The sequence below is a fragment of the Thamnophis sirtalis genome, unplaced genomic scaffold, assembly GCF_051295495.1.
Source record: "Thamnophis sirtalis isolate CommonGarterSnake01/CBP01778 unplaced genomic scaffold, rThaSir2_p1.2 scaffold_3, whole genome shotgun sequence".
NCBI classification, from domain to species: Eukaryota; Metazoa; Chordata; class Lepidosauria; order Squamata; family Natricidae; genus Thamnophis; species Thamnophis sirtalis.
Genome location: NW_028261383.1, coordinates 22,908,054 through 22,924,154, shown reverse-complemented (window position 1 = coordinate 22,924,154; position 16,101 = coordinate 22,908,054). Strand labels below are relative to the sequence as shown.

The 16,101-nt window shown below is 44.2% G+C and overlaps 2 protein-coding genes across 2 annotated transcripts in view; both read right to left on the bottom strand.

The window, feature by feature from the left end:
- Positions 1 to 9,429, bottom strand: part of LOC148047577 (uncharacterized) — a 44,582-nt gene extending 35,153 nt beyond the window's left edge. Inside the window, exon 1 of the mRNA XM_087708404.1 lies at positions 9,367 to 9,429. The gene's annotated coding sequence lies outside the window, so the exon portion shown is untranslated. The remainder of the gene's footprint in view (positions 1 to 9,366) is intronic.
- LOC106542831 (uncharacterized) overlaps positions 1 to 9,451 on the bottom strand; it is a 184,853-nt gene extending 175,402 nt beyond the window's left edge. Inside the window, 1 exon segment of the mRNA XM_087708401.1 lies at positions 9,367 to 9,451. The gene's annotated coding sequence lies outside the window, so the exon portion shown is untranslated.
- Positions 9,452 to 16,101: the final 6,650 nt, after the last annotated feature.

Sequence of the window (16,101 nt, the reverse complement as noted above, 5' to 3'; positions counted from 1 at the left end):
CATAAAGAATTGTCAGAAGAGCTTATGGAATCGGTTCAGACTTGGAACCAGCAAATTAGAGATGATATTCTGGAGACTTTTACGTGCCTATCGGGTTATGTCTCGGGAATTGAAGATAGATTGGAAGATCTTAGTGATTCTAATATTAATCTGATAACGAAAATGGATATGGTTCAACAAAAGATTGGTGATGCAAAAAATGAAATTATAATGTTGCAGTACAGACAGATGGAATTTGCCTTAATGATAAGAGGCCTCCAAGATAAAAACCAAGAAAATTTGAAGCAGATCTTCTCAGAAGCCTTTGATCAATTGATGGGAAGGCCAGGAGGGAATTTTGAATGGCAAATTGGCAAGATATATCGTGTTAATTCCTGGCTTGCCAGACAAAAATAACTCCCAAGAGATATTGTGATGTATTTTGCTACGAGAGATATGAGGAATTTGATATTGCAAGAGTCTTACAAAACTAAGCTTCAAATTGGGGGTCAGGGGGTGACTATTTTGAAGGAAATGCCATCTAAAATGTTGAGATCGAGAAAAGACTATGCCTTCTTAGTCGATGAGCTCAAAAATCGTCAGCTACAGTTCAGATGGGAGGCCCCAGCCGGACTCGCAGTTAATTACCAGGGGCAAAGATATTGTCTCAACTCAGTATGGAAGGCTCAAGATTTTTATAATAATATACTGAAGGCTGGACACACACCCCTCCTGGACCCAGAGAAAGAGAACAAGAAGGACAGGATAGCAATAGCAGTGGACTTATATACCGCTTCATAGGGCTTTCAGCCCTCTCTAAGCGGTTTACAGAGAGTCAGCATATTGCCCCCAACAATCTGGGTCCTCATTTTACCCACCTCGGAAGGATGGAAGGCTGAGTCAACCTTGAGCCGGTGAGATTTGAACCGCTGAACTGCTGATCTAGCAGTAGCCTGCAGTGCTGCATTTAACCACTGCACCACCTTGGACAGCAAGCCACTCAAGGACCATCAAGGCTGGACCAACATCCTCTCTCAGAGGATGTCACAGGTCTTAGTTCAGAAGCAGTGGGTGGAGCCAGGCCGAAAACCAAACTTCAGGATTTCCAGAGGGCTCTTAAAAAGCTTCAGGGAGCTAAAGTTGACAACTAAGTTCTTAACCTGGAACGTTAATGGTTTAAATTCCCCACAGAAAAGCAAGAAAATAAATCATTATCTGAAACAATTTAAGAATGACATAATTTGCCTGCAAGAGACTCATATTAGATTAACGGACCAGAAATACTTGATTAATACAAGACTTGGACAACACTTTATAGCTTCTGCTCCTGAGAAGAAAAATGGTATAGTTATTTACTTAAGAAAGGACATGAAAGCCGAATTAATTGAAGCAGATTCTCAAGGAAGATATATTGCAATAGAACTGATATTAGAAGGGAAAAAGATATTACTAATGGGAATATATGCTCCCAATCAACAACAAGATAAATGTTATAAAACGCTCCATACTAAGTTAGTACATTGGGACTATAGATCTTGCATATTGTTGGGTGACTGGAATGGTGTTATGGATACCAAGAAAGACAAGGGTCTCTGGCAAAATATCCAAATGCGAGCGAAATTACCCAAGTCCTTCTTCGATATGATGGATGATTTTGAACTGAGAGACATCTGGCGAGAAAGGAATGCAGAAGAATATGACTTTACATTTTTTTCTGATAGACACCAATCCTTTTCTAGGATTGACTTTATACTAACAACCAATTATTTGCTTTCTAGGGTAAAAAAGATGAAGATATGCTCCAGAACCTTATCAGATCATAATCCAGTTTGGATGGAGTTGGAATTTGGGACGCAAGCAAGAAGGACTTAGAGACTGAATGAAAACTTATTTAGATATGAGAAAAATATTAATGAATGTAAAAAATTGTTAAGAGAATATTTTGTTTTTAATATGAATAAGGGTACATCTATGGAAATGGTTTGGGATGCAAGTAAAGCATATATGCAAGGAGTTCTAATAAATTTAAATAGGTTACATAGATGTAAACAGGGGGAAAAGAGAATTGAAGTAGAAGAAATCAGGAAGAGAACAGGAGTTAATACTAAAACCAGAAGGCAAGAAGATTAAAGAAGCAATTACTTTATTAAGAGAGCAATTTAATATGCAGATGTCAGACCAGGTGGCAACTAACTTGCTATACGCAAAACATAACACTTTTTGTAACGCAAATAAATCTGGTAGATGGTTAGCATATCTGTCTAGGAAAAAACAGAAATCTTGCAATATATCGAAATTACATTATAAAGGGAAGGAAGTCTATCAAGAGGATGTGATTCAAAAGGCTTTTCGTGACTTTTTCACAGGATTGTACATGAATGACAAAATACAAGGTTTAGATATAGATAAATACCTGGATAAAGAAAAATACCTATAGTTAAAGACGAGCAGAGGGAGAGATTGAATCAACCAATAACTTCGGGGGAAATTCTCCAGGTAATTAAACAGCTAAAGGTAGGGAAAGCACCAGGCACAGATGGCCTGACATCGGCTTATTACAAAAATTTACAATTAGAAATGGTAGAACCTCTTAAGGAACTATTCAATAAGATCCAAGTGGAAGGGAAGGTACCGCCATCTTGGAAGACAGCCTTTATATCCCTGATACCAAAAGAGGATCAAGATCTTAGTCAACCAAAAAATTACAGACCTATATCATTACTTAATATAGATTATAAAAATTTTACTAAAATACTAGCGAATAGGTTAATGTTGGTTATTCAGCAATTGATTCATATTGATCAAACAGGCTTTATACAAGGGAGACAAATGAGAAGTAATGTAAGACAAATTGTTAATATATTGGAATATTTGGGAAAGAATAACCAAATCCACGCTGCGCTTATATTTCTAGATGCCGAGAAAGCTTTTGGTCGAGTGAATTGGCAATTTTTATTGAAAATAATGCAAAAAATGCAAATAGGAGAGCATTTTTTACAATCAATTAAAGCAATATATCAGGAACAAACAGCTCAAATCATATCAATGGAAGCTTAACAGATCCAGTTAAAATTGAGAAAGGTACAAGGCAGGGTTGTCCCTTATCCCCACTACTGTTTATCATAACTCTGGAATTATTTTTGAACAAAATATGGAGTTCAGATGATTTACAGGGAATCAAGATTAGGCATCAAGAATATAGAGCACGTGCTTTCGCGGACGATTTGGTTATAACATTAACCCAACCATAGGAATCTAGTAAGGTTTTAATGAATATGATTAATCAATACGGCCAAGTGTCCGGATTTAAAATAAATTTAGGGAAAACAAAGATGCTAGTTAAAAATATGAACACTATACAAAGGGAAGAATTAGAAGGAATGACAGGATGTGAAATAGTTAAAAAGGTTAAATATTTAGGGGTCTATATTTCAACCTCAAATGGGAAGCTATATAAGTATAATTATGAGCCACAATGGCGCAGCATACAGACAGAGATGAAAAATTGGGAGAAATTACAATTATCTTTGCTGGGAAGAATAGCAGCAGTGAAAATGAATGTTCTACCTAAATTTTTATTTCTTTTTCAAATGATACCAATACTTAAAAAAGATGTGAATTTGCTAGAATGGCAGAAGGGCATTAATAAATTTGTATCGGCAGGGAAAAAGCCGAGAATAAAACTAAAAATAATGCAAGATGTGCGTGAGAGAGGAGGTTTGAAACTACCCAATTTAAAACTATATTATGAAGCAGTAGTTTTATCGGTAATTAGTGACTGGATTGATTTAACAGATGTTAGAATACTTAATATTGAAGGGCATGATTTGGTATATGGTTGGCATGCTTACTTGCTATATGACAAAAAGGTAGATAAGAACTTTAAAAGTCATATTTTAAGGAATGCTCTACTACGGGTCTGGAAAAAATATCAATACAAACTAAATGATAAGATACCCATGTGGGCAATTCCTAGACACGCAATAAAAAACATAAATATAGTACAAAAACAGGGTGTAATTACATACAGACAGCTTCTTACCTTAGAAAGAGGTGTACTACAATTGAAACCTTTGAATGTACTAAAAGAGGAAAAGGTAATTCAAACATGGTTTCAGTATGGGCAGTTACAGGCCAGATGGAAAAAAGATCAAAAAATCGCTTCTATGCAAGACGAGGATAACCTACTAAAACAAATCAGAAATCAAAGTTCAATGCATATAAAGAGATTATATAATGCATTAATAGAAATGGATTCGGAAACAGAATTAGTTAAAGACTATATGATAAAGTGGGCCCAAAATTTTGAAGAACCAATAATGTTGGATACATGGGAAAAGATCTGGGTAAGAAATGTTAAGTTTACACAAACTCAAAATTTGAGAGAAAACTTTTATAAGATGTTTTATAGATGGCATTTAGATCCTAAAAAACTGGCTTCTATGTATCCCAATTTACAACCTAAATGCTGGAGATGTGATTGTGCTGATGCTATTTACTATCATATATGGTGGACTTGTAAAAAGGTCAAAGCATTTTGGATAAAAATATGGTGGATTATGCAAAATGTTCTTTAAAAAAGGATAAAATTTACCCCTGTTATTTTTGTTAGGTATAATTACTGATTGTAGAGTTTAGAGATTAACCTGATCTTGCATTTAATAACCGCAGCTAGATTGCTGGTGTCGCAATACTGGAAGAAGGAAGACTTGCCTACTATTCAAGAATGGACATTGAAAGTAACAAACCTAGCTGAGATGGCTAAAATATCAGCATATCTCAAGGATCATTATAACGAGAGATATAAACTGGAGTGGAGAAGATGGATTGACTATACTCAAAATAAATATGGGACTAAGAAATTCCAGATAGTTTATGAGTGAAGAAACAAGGAATGATATAATCTGTTTAGAATTAGCCTAGCAAGGAAGAGTTAAAGCTCCAAGGGGAGGAGGAATAGGAAAGAAGAAAGATGGGTAGAGAGGGATGGGAGAGAGGGAGGGGGGGAGGCGAAAAGGAAGGGGGGGAGCGGATTTGGAGAGAAAAGTGGTAGAGGGGGAGGGGAAGTGGGGTAGAGGGGGATGATGGAGGGAAGATAGAAAGTTGAAGGGTGGTGGAAGAAAGAGGTGTATGGAGAATGGAAGAGGTATATTGGGCTTTTATTTTCTGGGGCATTGTTGACAAGAGGAATTGATGCAATTATTGTTTAATACTGTATGGTGTATATATGTGAATGTATGAAAATGAAAATGAAAAATAAATATATATATATACAAAAAAAAAGATATAATGGGAGAGTTTCACTACCATGATATCAACTAGGAGACAAAGTCTACAGCAAGTAGGAGATCGAACTGTTAGTGAAACACAGTAATGGTTTGTAAATGCAGTTTGTAATCTTCCTTCGACACAAACTCATGAAAAAGCACTTCTTCTTGCTCACACAGCAAATACTGTTTGAGTTTCAAAACACACCTCAAATCTCTCACACAGTGACAGGAGGCAATTCACCCACCCCTTGCTGCACACAAGTATCGTCAAACTCATCCCCAAGTCAGTAGAAAGGTATACGTCTAATAACTCCTATATTAATCAGTCACAAATGAAATCAATGCCTTGGACTAATAACTATCTCTCTGCTTTTAAATATGAACCTCAGATAGATTACTCCAGGGACAAGGTTATTGATCTCAGACACAGGTTACCCTGTGCCTGGTGCCGTGCTCTATGTCAGATTCCTGTTCGGTGAAGCAGAAATAAACAATAAACTACACAATTCTGAGTGTGTATTGTTTTATCTTCCACGCTCCGGCACATCCAACAAACACTCAGTGATAAAATATAGTGAGATGAAGTCAGGCTGAAGCCCAGCGCTCCCCTCCATCGTTTAAACCTTCCCGTGACTCCACCCACCACCCACGCATGCTCACAACAGTCCCAGCCAAACCACAAACCATGTCGGTTTGCCGCCATGCGCAGGCAGTTGTGCTGTGCTTTGGAATGGCAGGATGAGAGTCCCGGGATGTGCTACAATGGTGGTGCACCTCCCTCCCCTTCAGCCATACCTTACACAGCCTTCTCACCCACCAGCATCCAATGGCAAAGCACTTTCTCTCTCCTGTCTGGACGTACAACAGATTCTTCCAAATGACATCTTTTAGTGTCAAGAGAGGTGAAAGATGGAAATTTTATGCCAACATTCAAAGTGCAGGGGAAGATCTACCACAGGACAGGGAGTATCATGGCAGGTCTCAGCAGCAGCCTTCATTTCCTCAGATATACTTCGTTGGTGACGATGACAATGACAGAGATATCCATTGTGGAATCTACCCAGCCATTAATCCACACCTGGTTAGCCAACTATAGAAGTTGCTGCGAGAACACAAGAAGTATATTCTGGAACTTAAGGGTGCTGTTGATTCTGTTCCTAAGGACCACAAGGACTTCCAAGTGGTGTTTAATGCCGTTAGGAAGTCTTCTGGAGATCACAGAGGTCGTTTCAATGCCCCCATGATTACAGAAGTTGCTGTTCTCATTGTCGGCCAGGATTTTGAGAAGAGATATATCGTTCTCCACAGCAGAGAAAACAGTGAGGTGCACTGTACCTATGAAGCTCTCCAGTACCCTCTGATATTCTGTCATGGAGAAGATGATATCTTTCAAAGATCTTCACACACCAAGGAACTACAGGAGGATTGGAAAATACTTGCTGTACTTCCCATCTTCAAAAAAGGGGAGAAAAATGGATCCATAAAACTACAGGCCAATTAGCCTGACTTCACTACCTGGGAAGATCCTGCAAAAGATTTGCAAACACCTAGAAGCAAGCAAATATATAACTAGAAGTCAACATGGGTTTGTCAAAAACAGATCATTCCAAACAAATGTTATTTCATTCTTACACAAAGTGACTATAGCAATAGCAGTAGACTTATATACCGCTTCATAGGCCTTTCAGGCCTCTCTAAGCGGTTTACAGAGAGTCAGCATATTGCCCCCAACAATCTGGGTCCTCATTTTACCCACCTCGGAAGGATGGAAGGCTGAGTCAACCCTGAGCCGGTGAGATTTGAACCGCTGACCTGCTGATCTAGCAGTAGCCTGCAGTGCTGCATTTAACCACTGCGCCACCTTGGCTCTTAAATTAGACTAAATTAGCAGACCAATCAAATACATCGTATAATTGGATTTCAGTAAAGCAGTTGATAAAATAGACTATTTACCTCTTGGTAAATAAGAAAAATGTGGGTTAGGTGCATCCATCCACACAGGTAGATTCACAACTGGTTGAAAAACCACACTCAAAGTGTATTCCTTAATGGGACTATATCTATACAGAGGGAAGTAAGCAGTGGGTATCCCAATGTTCTGTTTTAGTATCTTCGTTACAAAAATATAAAATATCTTCGTAAATGCATTAGCTGAGGGAATTGAATGGGAATGGAAAAAGAAGGTTTTACACTTATGGAAGAAAAACCAAATGTACTGGTACAGAATAGGTAGAATCTGGCTCAAGCAGTAACCATGAGAGGACTGTTAAAGTCCTAGTGGACAATCATTTAGATATGGGCCAGCTGTGTACTGCAGCAGCAAAAAAAGCTAATATAATACCATGTTTTCCCCAAAATAAGACAGGGTCTTGGTCCTTATTATCAGGGGTGGGCTTATTGTTTTGGGGTTGCCAGGCGGCTGCTCTCTTGCAAGCGAGTTCCCAAAGAACTAGGCACAGCCTCAGGGGCAAACAGCTGTGTTGTACAGTCGCAGCAGCGCAGCACAGTAACCATGAAGCGATCACACCCACAAGCAGCCACCCGGGAAACCCCCTTTCCAACCAGGCATAGTGCCATTCACTGACCTGGGGGTATCGCCAAACAGCGGGAGCACCTGTTCGCCATCGCCAGAAGACTCAGCTTCCAAACTGAGTCTTCTTGCAGTGGACGCTCTGGGTATATGCTCTATGGTTGTACGCTCTGGGGGAATAGGTTGACTATGAAAAAAAAGGATAAAGAGGAATTGGAGTACTTCAAAACATGGGAAAGGTTCTAGGACTGGCTAGAGAAAGCAAACTAGAAAAGAAAGTAGGGAGAAGATGACACACTATTAAATGGAAAAGGGGGGGGGGAGAAGGGGAAAACAGAAAAGGAAATATTAAACATATAAGTATATATTCAAGAACGAGATATAAAGAGGGGGAAACATAACTAGGGTAGACTAGTGAAGGTAAGGGAATAAGAAATGATACTAAAATTATATCTGGGCTGATGGAAATACCATCCCAAGGAAACATAAACTGAGTTTTGAAATATACACCAACAATAATAGAAAAAGAAAGGGAGAGAGGAGGAGAGAAAGAAAGGAACACGGGGAAAGAAGAAAGAGGCAAGGAGAGGAGTATGGAAGGGGGAGAAAGAGAAGGAAAGAGGGTAGGAAGGAGAACAGGAAGGGAAGGAGTAGGAGAAAGGAGAAGGAAAGAAGGGAGGAGAAGGAGAGGAGGAAGCAAGGAAGTAGAGAAGGGAGGAAGGGAGAAAAGAAAGGGAAATCAAGGAGGTGCTACAAAAGGAGGAAGGGATGGCAAATGAAGCACCCAAATTGTACATTATAACTTATTAAATGAAATAATAAATGTATAAGAATGATAAACGTAAAGAAGAATACCAATTATGTGAATATATATTTAAAATGGTAAGAGAATAAAAAAGTTAAAATGCTTTGGGGGGGAAAAAAAGAGGATTAGGGGCCTGGAGGCTAAAATATAATTAAGGGGTTGCAGGAATTGGGTATGTCTAGTCAAGTGAAAGGAAGGACTAGGGGAGACACGATAGCCATCTTCCAATACTTGAGGAGTTGCCACAAAAGAGGGAGGGGCGTCCACCTATTCTCCAAAGCCCCTGAAGGCAGCACAAGGAACTGGATGGAAACTCATCAAGGAGAGAAGCAACTTAGAACTAAGGAGAAATTTCCTGACACTAAGAACAGTGAATCAGTGGAAGGTTTTCCCTTCAGAGGTTGTGGGGGCTCCATCCCTGGTGGCTTTTAATCAGAGGCAGGACAGCCATTTGTCTGAAATGATGTTGGGTCTCCTGCTTGATCAGGGCGTCGGAATAGAAGACCTGCAAGGTCCCTCCCAGCTCTGTCACAAACCCTCCAGTGATGGGAGCCCCCGCAACCTCTGGAGGGAAGCCATTCCCAAAGAATCCACCTTCACTTGGAAGAGACTTTTCCAATCTTCCCACCAGAAGGAAAATTGCAGCCACCAGTTTCACAGCGTGCAGCCCCAGTGGGCTTAAATTCGGGGAGGGAAGGAACCTGCAGCAGCAGCAGCTGAGATGCTTCAGCCCAGTTGCTTCTCTGCTTCCGGGACTCTCCTCCCACCCGCCCGCAACTCACCTTCCAGCTGCTGCTTCGACCATGGGAAGAGCACAAAAGCCGCTCTGCACACCACTCTCCTCACATGAGTGATCCCGAAGAGGAAGTTCAGCTGTTCCCAAAGGTGCTTTTTTCAAACGGCAACTGGACTGTCTTTCTACTCTTCCCGTCGCTTTCCAACCTTTCTAGCAACACAGTACTCGATGGTTTTAACTCTTTAAAGCACAACCACAAGTATTAGCCTCTTTCTAGGCACAGGTGTTGCCTGTTTGAGCACCATCTCTAGATAGGAGACATTAAAAAAAAATATCCTTCTCTAGTTTCTACCTGAGGCGTTTGCAAAATGTTTCCACTGATTAAATGCTATCAAGTCGTTTTTGATTTCTAGCAACCGACTTTGCAGCTGAGCCTAGTGAAATAGTGAAATGTGATTTTATGTAACCTTGTGAAGTTTAGCTATGTGCCGAGCCCTAAAATTCATGTTTTACAGAATTACACTATTGAAAGAAATGTCCTTCTGCGTTCGGCTCCAAGTGGGGAAAAAGACACTGGAAACATGGAGGCTGCTTGGAAATATGGTTTAATGGTGGACAGGACCACATGGCTTGCACTTAAGTCTCCCATTAGGTCACACATAGAAACATATGCAGCAGGGCCTAGAAAATGGAGTGTAAGAAAGAGGGCCTGATTGCCTATATATGGTAGAAGAAATTTTCCCCTCCCCCAATGTCTATCTTTTTATTGTACAGAGGGTTGTTTTTTATATATTCTGCTATTTCCCTCATGTTAGTTTTAATGTGTCTTAGAGAAACACAACGTTGTGTTTCATCCTTCTGCATCCTGAATGTCTTCCAGATTTTGAGGCCAGAATTTCCTAGCCAGCATCTCCTTTTCACCAAATATCTGTGAGTCATAAGCAGAGTTTCTGAGTGGTCCCAGTAAGTTGCTGAAGCTTCTAAAAAATACATGGTAAAAATATTATTTGTATACTCAGAACCAAAACCATTGCTCTGTCTTGCCTTCTGGGGCTTTGGTTCTGTTGAAAGAAATGTCCTTCTGGGTTCGGCTCCAAGTGGGGAAAAAGACACTGGAGACATGGAGGCTGACTGGAAACATGGTTTATTGGTGGGCAGAACCACATGGCTTGAGTCCTGAACAGAAAAGGTGGTCACATTCTTCAATGTTGGTGGAGACGAGAAGGGAAGCCAGGAAGAGAAGCTGAATCCCTGGTTTTATGCCCTCTCTGGCCTTTGTTCTTGTTCTGATTGGTTGCAGACTCCCATGGAGCCATGCAGGGGCAACTCTCTAGGCTGCATTTTGAATCCAGGTTTGGTTAAGTTCTCAGATGCCATGTGGGGAGTTGGGTAAAGGGCCAATATTATCATGCTTTAATCCCATCCCCCTAGAGCTGAAGGGGAGAACTCTTTATTATGTATAGTGGACTAGCTTGACCTTCTTAATGGCCCATTGATAAAGTGAGGATGGGCAGGAAGCTACAGGGAGCTATTCTGTCTTTTAAAACATGTTTCTTCTTTTACACATCCAGAGAAATATTCTGCCTTTTAAATATTTCCTATGATATTTCATTTTTTCTGGGAGAGGGCTGGGTGATAACTTTCTACAAACCCTCCTTTTTTTTCCAAAACATGTGAGTGGAACGCACATGTTCTTGACAAAAGATTAAAGTTGGTCAGATCAGGGAGACTTAATTTTTCTGATGGAAAGGCAATGTGAGAGACAGCAGAAGGATTTCTTCGGTGGCTCCCAGAGAGCTTTCAACCATGAAGGTCTAGCAATCAGAGCACAATTTCTGGAAATAAATTTACAGTATCCAATTTTCCATGCCAATTAATATCAGATATCACTTACTGTGAGCTTCCAGACAGATTTCAAGCAAGCAGAAGTCCCAAAATTCTTCACAGCAATGCTTTTCCTTTAAGTTACAGGCTGCCCATTTTGAAGGGATGGTTCTTGAACCTGCCCTAGCTCTTATTTTAGTGAGGACAAATTGAGTTTAGCTAGTGTGCAATCCAGGCTATTTAGTATTTTTAAAATTACACACAATGAGCCCGGGGACTCCTACTCATGAGACCACCAGTGCAACATATCCTGCTTTACTGGGCAATGGAGCAACATCATTTTTGAGTCAGTCAGGGCTCAGGTTTTGAAGATGCTTTCTGCTACTCCTCAAGTGGGAGAATTTGTTTGAGGGAAATTGACCCTCCCCCATGGGCTTAAAGGGGAGATATCACTGTTTAGGCTTTTATGCCAGGGTAAAAATCAATCAGACTCTAAGGAGCCTGCGCAGGGAAGATGGCTGCCCGAGCTTTTCGCTCGGCTGGAAAGAGACTTGGAATCGCTCTGAATTGAGCCCCAGCCGAATTTTGATCTCTATCAGAGCGGGATTCTGGAAGAGAACTTGAGATGAGCCTGGAGAGGTGACGATTTTGAGAAACACGGCTCGGAGACGGACTTCGGCGTGCTTGGCAGTTGCGAGCGGCCTCCGGCTTTGTGGGCGGCACCCCCCCTCCCCTTATGCGGACGGCTGCTCCCAGCGGGAAACAAGCTGGGGACAACGCTGGCTAAGTTTGGGACGACACCTTGTGTATCATCGGAGAGAGTGCTTGGGGGGGGGGGTTCTTGAAGAGTGCTGCGGCTGTGCTACGGAGTGCTACAGCTACTGCGGGCCATCGCTATCGCTGCCACGACTGCCACCGTTTTGAACTGCCTTTTAAATTGCCACGCGGAACTGCCATTTTAAAAGGCCACGCTGAACTGCCGCGCCTGCGGGAAACGAGCTAGGGACAGCTCTGGCTGAGCTCTGGCCAACGCTTTGCTAATACTGTAGAGAGTGCTTGAGAGGTTTTTTGGAGAGTGCTGCGGCTGTTCTGGACTACCGCTGCCGCTGCCACTGCCGCCTTGATCTGTCCCACTGTGTTGGACAATCTTGCGGTTGAATTGATCCCACGGCCTGAGTGATCGGCATCGAGCGGCCTGCGGGGATTGAATTGAGTGTCCCACCCACGGGAGAACGATCCACGGGAGAATGCCGAGACTGACAGAACTACCTGGCTGCTGGAGCCTGGAAGTGCTGGCTGAGGGGACTCGATCCACTGGGACCGCCACTGGTCACTGCGGGGGCAGCTACTGGAGGCCCGTCTTGGGGGGGCCCGATCCCTTCGACTGCCTGACTCCTTCAACCGCTGGTGTGCTGCTGCAGGGTCAGGCTAGGGACAGGGTTAGGGCTAGGGCTAGGATTAGTTAGGGTTAGGGCTAGTTTAGAATCAGGGTTAGGGTTAGGAGTAGGGCTAGGGTTAGATTCGACTAGGGCTAGGGCCAGTGTTAGGTTCAGGGTAAGGGTTAAGCTTAGGGCTAAGGTTAGGGTTGGCTAGGTTTAGGGCTAGGGTTAGGGGTGGGGGTGGGCTTGCTAGCCTGATGGCCTACCGGTTTGCTGTCGCCGCTTGAGAGTGTCGCGGCTCAGTTGAGAGTGGGGTTTTCCCCCCTCCCCCCTCCTCCATCGTAGTTGCAGTCTTTTATCAGCATTGTAGGGGCAGCCCTTTGGCTTCTCCTGTTCCCGGGGGAAGCCGTGCTTTGATCCCGGCTAGTCGTTGGCCATGACCGGCTCTATGACTCTCGCTCTTATATCTACCGCCTACGGCCTGCTAGCCTTTCAGCTACTCCTCCCCTTGTCTTTGTCCTCCGGATCATCATCGGGGAGTGAACCGAGACTTATGACACTGTCACTGGCCCTTTTGGGTCCCCCGTTTATGCCCCTGCCGATCATCCTGTATCTCCATCACGTCAGAGAGGGCAATGGACAAAGAGGACGTGATTGGGGAGCGTGCTTCCCCCTCCAGCTGTTATTAATATACTGTTTTCTCAGACTTTTGGACCTTGTGCCCCTGTGGGTGAGGATCGGGACATTAACTTCCTCTCCGATATCAGGACAATTCTGAGCAAATTCCATTTGGTACTACTGCGCAATTTTTAAATCTGTATGGTGAGTGTTGTGGTATGATTGTGGTTGATTGAATGTACCCACTTTTATTAACTATATTGTTGTTATTTTGTTTTAAATCGTTTGTGGGGATTGTCTGATAGTATGGTTGTGTATGTTTGAGAAGGCTGGGACCACAGCCGGGTACCTCCTGCACTGAGTGCTCTGCAGAAGTGTTAGGGGGGCCTAGGCCTAATCCCATCCTTAGGATGTCTGATTCGAAGGGCCTGCCGGGGAACGCGGTGGCTATGGGGGTGGGTGAAGGTACCATGGACACGGGAGTGGGCCGGAACATTATGGTCATAATGGGGAGGGGCAGATATGGCGGAGACTTTAGAGCTAGCCATTACCGGGGAAGGAGGGTTCACTACGTCACAGAGATCCCTCCTTCCGGCCCTATTAGGTCCACTCCAAGGCCAGATGCGTGAGTAGTCAGGGCCCTGGGCTCAGGCTGCTGTTGCTAAATGCCAGGTCTGTGGTTCACAAGGCTCCCCTCGTCCGGGACCTAATTTTAGACGAGAGGGCGGACCTGGCATGTATTACTGAAACCTGGCTGGGCCCGGAGGGAGGAGTCCCCCTCACTGAGATGTGCCCAGATGGTTTTCAGGTGCTTCATCAGCCGCGACCCCAAGGAAAGGGTGGGGGAGTGGCCATTGTTATCTGAGGGTCTCTAGTTCCTTGTAGGATCTCTGCTCCGGAGCTTGTCGGGTGTGAGTCCTTACTGGTGAAGTTGGACCTTGAGGGTCAAGTGGGCTTGTTGTTAACGTACCTGCCTCCCAACAGCGTTACAACAGCCTTCCCCTCGCTCCTCGAGTCAGTAGCCGAGCTGGCAGTTGAGTTCCCCAGGCTTATGGTGCTGGGGGATTTCAATTTGCCTTCGCTCGGCGAGCACTCTGATGGAGCGCAGGAGTTCATGGCTTCCATGACAGACATGGGCTTGACCCAAGTAATTTGGGGCCCGACTCACTCAGCGAGTCACACGCTCGACCTCGTATTTCTCTCAGAGCAGTGGAGTTGTGATCTTGGTTTGAGTGGTATTGAGATCTTGCCGCTGTCATGGTCGGACCACTTCCTACTGAGGCTTGAATTTCGGAGGCCAATCCCCCACTGTAGGGAGGAGGAACCGATTAGGTGGTTCCACCCCAGGCGCCGAATAGACCCTTTGGGTTTTCAGACGGCGCTTGGTGTTATACCTGATACTCTCGTCCACAGTCTGGTGGAGACCTTGGGTTGCTGCTTGGAACTCAGCGGCGGCCGAGGCTCTAAACCGGATTGCACCTTTACGGCCTCTCCGAGGTAGCGGATCCAGGAGAGCTCCTTGGTTTACTGAGGAACTCCGGGAGATGAGATGCCTAGAGTGCCGCTGGAGGGCCAGTAAGTCTGAGTCAGACCAAGCACTGATGAGAGCCTATATCAGAGCCTATCTCATGGCAATACGGGCGTCAAAAAGTACACATTTTGCCACTCTGATTGCGTCCGCTGAATCGCGCCCAGCCGTCTTGTTTAGAATAACCCGCTCCCTCTTGAAAGGGAGGGATGCGGGTGACCCTTTACAAGGTAGAGCTGAGGAGTTTGTTCAGTTTCTAGCGGATAAAGTCGCTCGGATTTGGACAGACCTGGACTCCAATTGCTCAGAGCCAGCCGAGATTCCGGGGGAGGGTCTTGAGCGGAATTTATGGATTGATTTTCAACTTGTCACGCCTGAGGAAGTGGACAAGGACATGGGAGCGGTGAGTGCCTCCACTTGTGTACTGGACCCGTGCCCCTCCTGGCTGGTCGCGAACAGCAAGGAGGTGACACGTGGCTGGATCCAGATGATAGTTACGGCGGTGGTGAGACCCCTCCTGAAGAAGCCGTCTTTGGATCCAGCCATTTTAAGTAACTACTGTCCAGTCTCCAACCTCCCCTTCGTTGGGAAGGTTGTTGAGAAAGTGGTGGCCTCTCAGCTCCGGCGGTCCTTGGATGAAACCGATTATCTAGATTCCTTCCAGTCCGGATTCAGGCCTGGCTACAGCACGGAAACTGCTTTGGTCGCACTGATCGATGATCTCTGGAGAGCCAGGGATGGGGGTCATGCCTCCGTCCTAGTGCTCCTTGACCTCTCAGCGGCCTTTGATACCATCGACCATGGTATCCTTCTGCGGCGGTTGCGGGAATGGGAGGCACCATTCTTCGGTGGTTCTCCTCCTACCTCTCGGACAGGTCGCAGTCGGTGTTGGTTGGAGGGCAGAGGTAGACCCCTAGGCCCCTTAAGTATGGGGTGCCGCAGGATTCGGTCCTGTCCCCCCTCCTGTTTAACATCTACATGAAGACTCTGGGTGAGATCATTCAGTGCCACGGGATAAAAATATCATCAATACGCGGACAATACACAGCTGTATCTGTCCGCCCCGTGCCAACTCAGTGAAGCGGTTGACGTGATGTGTCAGTGCCTGGAGGCTGTTAGGGTCTGAATGGGTGTGAACAAGCTTGCACTCAATCCCGACAAGACCGAGTGGCTTGTGTTTTTCCCTTCCAACGATTGGCCTTGTATTCCAATTCTCAGGCTGGGGGTGAAATTATATGCCCCTCAGACAAGGTTTGCAATTTGGGAGTCCTCCTGGACCCACAGCTGACTCTAGAACACCATTTGTCGGCTGTGACCAGGAGGACATTTACCCAGGTTCGCCTGGTGCAACAATTGTGTCCCTACCTGAACCGGGAGGCTCTCAGAACAGTCACTCACGCCCTTGTGACCTCAAGACTGGACTACTGTAATG